Source organism: Oncorhynchus masou, unplaced genomic scaffold (genome assembly GCF_036934945.1).
Source record: "Oncorhynchus masou masou isolate Uvic2021 unplaced genomic scaffold, UVic_Omas_1.1 unplaced_scaffold_617, whole genome shotgun sequence".
Lineage (NCBI taxonomy): Eukaryota > Metazoa > Chordata > Actinopteri > Salmoniformes > Salmonidae > Oncorhynchus > Oncorhynchus masou.
Genome location: NW_027012598.1, coordinates 367798 through 376586, shown reverse-complemented (window position 1 = coordinate 376586; position 8789 = coordinate 367798). Strand labels below are relative to the sequence as shown.

The 8789-nt window shown below is 47.9% G+C and overlaps 1 long non-coding RNA gene across 4 annotated transcripts; it reads right to left on the bottom strand.

Moving 5' to 3' along the window:
- Positions 1–2847: 2847 nt before the first annotated feature.
- On the bottom strand, positions 2848–6850 carry LOC135536431 (uncharacterized). 4 transcript variants are annotated; one of them, XR_010454993.1, is made up of 3 exons: positions 6605–6850; positions 5624–6241; positions 2848–5562 (listed from the first exon to the last, which is right to left on the bottom strand). It is a non-coding gene; the product is annotated as an uncharacterized LOC135536431 (long non-coding RNA). The 4 variants fall into 4 exon arrangements; XR_010454990.1 differs by having other exon boundaries at positions 2848–6241; XR_010454991.1 differs by having other exon boundaries at positions 2848–6241; positions 6729–6850.
- Positions 6851–8789: the final 1939 nt, after the last annotated feature.

The window sequence follows — 8789 nt, the reverse complement described above, 5'->3', positions numbered from 1 at the left end:
GTTCAGTAGCAGAGTGTCATCTGACTGGCCTGTACTGTTCAGTAGCAGAGTGTCTTCTGACTGGCCTGTACTGTCCCACTGTTCAGTAGCAGAGTGTCATCTGACTGGCCTGTACTGTTCAGTAGCAGAGTGTCATCGGACTGGCCTGTACTGTCCCACTGTTCAGTAGCAGAGTGTCATCTGACTGGCCTGTACTGTCCCACTGTTCAGTAGCAGAGTGTTGTCTGACTGGCCTGTACTGTTCAGTAGCAGAGTGTTGTCTGACTGGCCTGTACTGTTCAGTAGCAGAGTGTCTTCTGACTGGCCTGTACTGTCCCACTGTTCAGTAGCAGAGTGTCATCTGACTGGCCTGTACTGTTCAGTAGCAGAGTGTCATCGGACTGGCCTGTACTGTCCCACTGTTCAGTAGCAGAGTGTCATCTGACTGGCCTGTACTGTCCCACTGTTCAGTAGCAGAGTGTTGTCTGACTGGCCTGTACTGTTCAGTAGCAGAGTGTTGTCTGACTGGCCTGTACTGTCCCACTGTTCAGTAGCAGAGTGTCGTCTGACTGGCCTGTACTGTCCCACTGTTCAGTAGCAGAGTGTTGTCTGACTGGCCTGTACTGTCCCACTGTTCAGTAGCAGAGTGTCTTCTGACTGGCCTGTACTGTTCAGTAGCAGAGTGTTGTCTGACTGGCCTGTACTGTTCAGTAGCAGAGTGTCATCTGACTGGCCTGTACTGTCTTACTGTTCAGTAGCAGAGTGTTGTCTGACTGGCCTGTACTGTCCCACTGTTCAGTAGCAGAGTGTCTTCTGACTGGCCTGTACTGTTCAGTAGCAGAGTGTTGTCTGACTGGCCTGTACTGTTCAGTAGCAGAGTGTCATCTGACTGGCCTGTACTGTCCCACTGTTCAGTAGCAGAGTGTTGTCTGACTGGCCTGTACTGTCCCACTGTTCAGTAGCAGAGTGTCTTCTGACTGGCCTGTACTGTTCAGTAGCAGAGTGTTGTCTGACTGGCCTGTACTTTCCCACTGTTCAGTAGCAGAGTGTCGTCTGACTGGCCTGTACTGTCCCACTGTTCAGTAGCAGAGTGTCTTCTGACTGGCCTGTACTGTTCAGTAGCAGAGTGTCGTCTGACTGGCCTGTACTGTCCCACTGTTCAGTAGCAGAGTGTTGTCTGACTGGCCTGTACTGTCCCACTGTTCAGTAGCAGAGTGTTGTCTGACTGGCCTGTACTGTCCCACTGTTCAGTAGCAGAGTGTCTTCTGACTGGCCTGTACTGTCCCACTGTTCAGTAGCAGAGTGTCGTCTGACTGGCCTGTACTGTCCCACTGTTCAGTAGCAGAGTGTTGTCTGACTGGCCTGTACTGTCCCACTGTTCAGTAGCAGAGTGTCGTCTGACTGGCCTGTACTGTTCAGTAGCAGAGTGTCATCTGACTGGCCTGTACTGTTCAGTAGCAGAGTGTCGTCTGACTGGCCTGTACTGTCCCACTGTTCAGTAGCAGAGTGTCTTCTGACTGGCCTGTACTGTCCCACTGTTCAGTAGCAGAGTGTCGTCTGACTGGCCTGTACTGTCCCACTGTTCAGTAGCAGAGTGTCTTCTGACTGGCCTGTACTGTTCAGTAGCAGAGTGTTGTCTGACTGGCCTGTACTGTTCAGTAGCAGAGTGTCATCTGACTGGCCTGTACTGTCCCACTGTTCAGTAGCAGAGTGTTGTCTGACTGGCCTGTACTGTCCCACTGTTCAGTAGCAGAGTGTCTTCTGACTGGCCTGTACTGTTCAGTAGCAGAGTGTTGTCTGACTGGCCTGTACTGTCCCACTGTTCAGTAGCAGAGTGTCGTCTGACTGGCCTGTACTGTTCAGTAGCAGAGTGTCTTCTGACTGGCCTGTACTGTTCAGTAGCAGAGTGTCGTCTGACTGGCCTGTACTGTCCCACTGTTCAGTAGCAGAGTGTTGTCTGACTGGCCTGTACTGTCCCACTGTTCAGTAGCAGAGTGTTGTCTGACTGGCCTGTACTGTCCCACTGTTCAGTAGCAGAGTGTTGTCTGACTGGCCTGTACTGTCCCACTGTTCAGTAGCAGAGTGTTGTCTGACTGGCCTGTACTGTCCCACTGTTCAGTAGCAGAGTGTCGTCTGACTGGCCTGTACTGTCCCACTGTTCAGTCGCAGAGTGTTGTCTGACTGGCCTGTACTGTCCCACTGTTCAGTAGCAGAGTGTCTTCTGACTGGCCTGTACTGTTCAGTAGCAGAGTGTCTTCTGACTGGTGAGTCCTCTAAAACGTGTGGTTCATTTAAAGTGCTGTCTAATTTGGGCCTTTTGTGTTCCAAATGACACCCTATTCCCTATATAGGGCACTACATGGCACCCTATTCCCTATATAGTGTACTACATGGCCCCCTATTCCCTATACAGTGCACTACATGGCACCCTATTCCCTATATAGTGCACTACATGGCACCCTACTCCCTGTATAGTGCACTACATGGCACCCTACTCCCTGTATAGTGCACTACATGACACCCTACTCCCTATATAGTTTGCTAGTGCATGCAGGATATACCGTTTGGTCCATTTGGAACATCCCTGTAGGTCTGACTTGGACCTATTGTCTCCCAGAGTGCCTCAGACAGACACCTTATCCACCATTAATACCACAACATCTATAAAGATGATCACACTAACTGAGGAGCTAAGGCCCAAGGTCTGTGCTGCTTCTCACCACCCAGGCTATATAACCACACACACACGTATCCATTTATTTCATCCACTTCCAGATGGTACCAGTAGACGAGGCTGTTGCAGGCTGTGGTATAGTCTGCCCTCTGCTGGTCAGATGTGTATTAACAACCAGAAAAACAGAAACATCCTCCAGACAAAATGTGTTTTATTGACATGCAATACAGATGGAACAGATGGGAAAGGACTTGACAGAAGCTCTGACAAGCAGTTACTATGAAGCCAGACAGGAGCACAGAGTCAGAAGGACCCTAGAACCACTAGAGTTCTCTTACAGAACCCACCCTATGGTTTAGAACCATTAGAGTAATAGAGAACCCACCCTATGGTTCAGAACCATTAGAGTAATATTATAGAACCCACCCTATGATTCAGAACCATTAGAGTTCTATTAGAGAACCCACCCTATGGTTCAGAACCATTAGAGTAATATTATAGAACCCACCCTTGGTTCAGAACCATTAGAGTTCTATTAGAGAACCCACCCTATGATTCAGAACCATTAGAGTAATATTATAGAACCCACCCTATGATTCAGAACCATTAGAGTTCTATTAGAGAACCCACCCTATGGTTCAGAACCATTAGAGTTCTATTATAGAACCCATTCTGTTTTCAGCCATCTCCGTCTCAGTGAAGGACCGTTTATTTGTGGTCGGTCTTAGAAAATTTATACATAATATATATATTAATAATGTTCTTCATGTAGTTACCCCCTTCAAACCTTCATTTGAAAGAAATGTAGACCGCATCCCAAATGTGCACTATGTAATGGCTCGGGTGCCATTTGGGAAGCGATGGTAGTAATGCCTACGTGCTTTTAAAAGATGATAGAACAGAAAGCTCAATCAAGTCCCAACCGTGTCATGACTGCCCCACCCGTTGCCCAGGACAGGACAGCATGCCGGCCATGGAACATCAAGTCCCAACCGTGTCATGACTGCCCCTCCCGTTGCCCAGGACAGGACAGCATGCCGGCCATGGAACATCAAGTCCCAACCGTGTCATGACTGCCCCACCCGTTGCCCAGGACAGGACAGCATGCCGGCCATGGAACATCAAGTCCCAACCGTGTCATGACTGCCCCTCCTGTTGCCCAGGACAGCATGCCGGCCATGGAACATCAAGTCCCAACCGTGTCATGACTGCCCCTCCCGTTGCCCAGGACAGGACAGCATGCCGGCCATGGAACATCAAGTCCCAACCGTGTCATGACTGCCCCACCCGTTGCCCAGGACAGGACAGCATGCCGGCCATGGAACATCAAGTCCCAACCGTGTCATGACTGCCCCTCCCGTTGCCCAGGACAGGACAGCATGCCGGCCATGGAACATCAAGTCCCAGACAACCTAAGATCATTCCATATCTACGTTTTATGGTTCTGTGACAGTTCAGAGGGTTCTAACAGAACATGGAACCATTGGTGCTAAGCTAACAGTTCAGAGGGTTCTAACAGAACATGGAACCATTGGTGCTAAGCTAACAGTTCAGAGGGTTCTGACAGAACATGGAACCATTGGTGCTAAGCTAACAGTTCAGAGGGTTCTGACAGAACATGGAACCATTGGTGCTAAGCTAAGAGAACCAAGTGCTGAAGAGTAGTAGAATATGGGAATTAGTTTACTATGTGCAGACTGTGTTTACGATCTTTGGAATTAGTTTACAGTCTTTGGGAATTAGTTTACTATATGTTGCCTGTGTTTACGGTCTTTGGGAATTAGTTTACTATGTGCAGACTGTGTTTACGGTCTTTGGGAATTAGTTTACTATGTGCAGACTGTGTTTACGGTCTTTGGGAATTAGTTTAATATATGTTGACTGTGTTTACGGTCTTTGGGAATTAGTTTAATATATGTTGACTGTGTTTACGGTTTTTGGAATTAGTTTACTATGTGCAGACTTCACGGCCTTTGAGATCACCTTGCATATCAAATAACTATGTATTCAAGTTATTTTCAACTATTATTTGATCAAGATGAGAGATTCTGTGCCTCGCTTTGCTCAAACTAATCCCCTGAAACACTATTCACATGCTGGGAATGCATCTGTTCTGCATGTCATTACTTTACTGTGTGTTTACCATAGATATCTGTCTCTCTCTGTCTCTCTCTGTCTCTCTCTGTCTCTCTCTGTCTCTCTCTCTCTGTCTCTCTCTCTGTCTCTCTCTGTCTCTCTCTCTCTGTCTCTCTCTCTGTCTCTCTCTGTCTCTCTCTCTCTGTCTGTCTCTCTCTCTCTCTCTCTCTCTGTCTCTCTCTCTGTCTCTCTCTCTGTCTCTCTCTGTCTCTCTCTCTCTGTCTCTCTCTCTCTGTCTCTCTCTGTCTCTCTCTCTCTCTCTGTCTCTCTCTCTCTGTCTCTCTCTCTGTCTCTCTCTCTGTCTCTCTCTCTGTCTCTCTCTCTGTCTCTCTCTCTGTCTCTCTCTCTGTCTCTCTCTCTGTCTCTCTCTCTGTCTCTCTCTGTCTCTCTCTGTCTCTCTCTGTCTCTCTCTGTCTCTCTCTCTGTCTCTCTCTGTCTCTCTCTGTCTCTCTCTCTGTCTCTCTCTCTGTCTCTCTCTCTGTCTCTCTCTCTGTCTCTCTCTCTGTCTCTCTCTGTCTCTCTCTCTGTCTCTAATAAGGCAAAGGAAAGTCATAAATAGCAGCAGCATCAACTTCATTTAATAAACCCTTGATAGTGATCATAAGACGATTAAAATCTATCGGATAAGGTTCTTTTAGAATTCATAGAAATGCCAGGGGTCACCAATTGAACAGTATTGAATATTGAACTATCTGTTGGCTGTGTGTCCCCCCCCCCTTCCTTCACTACAGAGTCATCTAGAGGAGGAGGAGATGTCTGTTACAGGGGGGAACCTCCCCTTCCTTCACTACAGAGTCATCTAGAGGAGGAGGAGATGTCTGTTACAGGGGGAACCTCCCCTTCCTTCACTACAGAGTCATCTAGAGGAGGAGGAGATGTCTGTTACAGGGGGGAACCTCCCCTTCCTTCACTACAGAGTCATCTAGAGGAGGAGGAGATGTCTGTTACAGGGGGGAACCTCCCCTTCCTTCACTACAGAGTCATCTAGAGGAGGAGGAGATGTCTGTTACAGGGGGGAACCTCCCCTTCCTTCACTACAGAGTCATCTAGAGGAGGAGGAGATGTCTGTTACAAGGGGGAACCTCCCCTTCCTTCACTACAGAGTCATCTAGAGGAGGAGGAGATGTCTGTTACAGGGGGGAACCTCCCCTTCCTTCACTACAGAGTCATCTAGAGGAGGAGATGTCTGTTACAGGGGGGAACCTCCCCTTCCTTCACTACAGAGTCATCTAGAGGAGGAGGAGATGTCTGTTAAGGGGGGAACCCCCCCCCTTCCTTCACTACAGAGTCATCTAGAGGAGGAGGAGATGTCTGTTACAGGGGGGAACCTCCCCTTCCTTCACTACAGAGTCATCTAGAGGAGGAGGAGATGTCTGTTACAGTGGGGAACCTCCCCTTCCTTCGCTACAGAGTCATCTAGAGGAGGAGGAGATGTCTGTTACAGGGGGGAACCTCCCCTTCCTTCACTACAGAGTCATCTAGAGGAGGAGGAGATGTCTGTTACAGGGGGAACCTCCCCTTCCTTCACTACAGAGTCATCTAGAGGAGGAGGAGATGTCTGTTACAGGGGGAACCTCCCCTTCCTTCACTACAGAGTCATCTAGAGGAGGAGATGTCTGTTACAGGGGGAACCTCCCCTTCCTTCACTACAGAGTCATCTAGAGGAGGAGGAGATGTCTGTTACAGGGGGAACCTCCCCTTCCTTCACTACAGAGTCATCTAGAGGAGGAGGAGATGTCTGTTACAGGGGGAACCTCCCCTTCCTTCACTACAGAGTCATCTAGAGGAGGAGGAGATGTCTGTTACAGGGGGAACCTCCCCTTCCTTCACTACAGAGTCATCTAGAGGAGGAGGAGATGTCTGTTACAGGGAGGAACCTCCCCTTCCTTCACTACAGAGTCATCTAGAGGAGGAGGAGATGTCTGTTACAGGGAGGAACCTCCCCTTCCTTCACTACAGAGTCATCTAGAGGAGGAGGAGATGTCTGTTACAGGGGGGAACCTCCCCTTCCTTCACTACAGAGTCATCTAGAGGAGGAGGAGATGTCTGTTACAGGGGAACCTCCCCTTCCTTCACTACAGAGTCATCTAGAGGAGGAGGAGATGTCTGTTACAGGGGGGAACCTCCCCTTCCTTCACTACAGAGTCATCTAGAGGAGGAGGAGATGTCTGTTACAGGGGGGAACCTCCCCTTCCTTCGCTACAGAGTCATCTAGAGGAGGAGGAGATGTCTGTTACAGGGGGGAACCTCCCCTTCCTTCACTACAGAGTCATCTAGAGGAGGAGATGTCTGTTACAGGGGGGAACCTCCCCTTCCTTCACTACAGAGTCATCTAGAGGAGGAGGAGATGTCTGTTACAGGGGGGAACCTCCCCTTCCTTCACTACAGAGTCATCTAGAGGAGGAGATGTCTGTTACAGGGGGGAACCTCCCCTTCCTTCACTACAGAGTCATCTAGAGGAGGAGGAGATGTCTGTTACAGTGGGGAACCTCCCCTTCCTTCACTACAGAGTCATCTAGAGGAGGAGGAGATGTCTGTTACAGGGGGGAACCTCCCCTTCCTTCACTACAGAGTCATCTAGAGGAGGAGGAGATGTCTGTTACAGGGGGGAACCTCCCCTTCCTTCACTACAGAGTCATCTAGAGGAGGAGGAGATGTCTGTTACAGTGGGGAACCTCCCCTTCCTTCACTACAGAGTCATCTAGAGGAGGAGATGTCTGTTACAGGGGACGTCAACAACGTGCAGCTTTGAGAGAGGAGCCAATCAAATCACTGACACGATGTGAATTTGGCGGGATCCTAGGGTTCGGAGGTTAATCAATCACTCAATCTGATCGTCATAGAAAAAAAATAGCAAAAACAGAAAGGAAATGTTTTTAAGCTCCACAGAAGAAACGCAAGAGTGAGAGAAATCCCATTTCATCTTTACAGCGATGAATCAGTAGTGTACACTATTCTTTACAGCGATAAGTATCAAACTAAAACATGAATCAGTAGTGTACACTATTCTTTACAGCGATAAGTATCAAACTAAAACATGAATCAGTAGAGTACACTATTCTTTACAGCAATAAGTATCAAACTAAAACATGAATCAGTAGAGTACACTATTCTTTACAGCGATAAGTATCAAACTAAAACATGAATCAGTAGTGTACACTATTCTTTACAGCGATAAGTATCAAACTAAAACATGAATCAGTAGTGTACACTATTCTTTACAGCAATAAGTATCAAACTAAAACATGAATCAGTAGAGTACACTATTCTTTACAGCGATAAGTATCAAACTAAAACATGAATCAGTAGTGTACACTATTCTTTACAGCGATAAGTATCAAACTAAAACATGAATCAGTAGTGTACACTATTCTTTACCTCCCCTTCCACCCCTGTAGAAACCTCTAGATTTATTATCTCCTTCCACCCCTGTAGAAACCTCTAGATTTATTATCCCCTTCCACCCCTGTAGAAACCTCTAGATTTATTATCCCCTTCCACCCCTGTAGAAACCTCTAGATTTATTATCCCCTTCCACCCCTGTAGAAACCTCTAGATTTATTATCCCCTTCCACCCCTGTAGAAACCTCTAGATTTATTATCTCCTTCCACCCCTGTAGAAACCTCTAGGTTTACCTCACCATCCACCCCTGTAGAAACCTCTAGATTTATTATCTCCTTCCACCCCTGTAGAAACCTCTAGGTTTACCTCACCATCCACCCCTGTAGAAACCTCTAGATTTATTATCCCCTTCCACCCCTGTAGAAACCTCTAGGTTGAGTTGGGAACAGATTCTCTCCAGAACCAGAAGAAGCTGTGAGAAGTCTTGAGAAGGAGGGCAGCGTTGAGTTGGGAACAGATTCTCTCCAGGCCAGAAGAAGCTGTGAGAAGTCTTGAGAAGGAGGGCAGCGTTGGAAGGAGGTTCTGGTAACATGGGGAGAAACCTGGACACCAGGAGGCTCCACCTCTCCTTCATCTCTCACCATCTCCTGTTTTCCA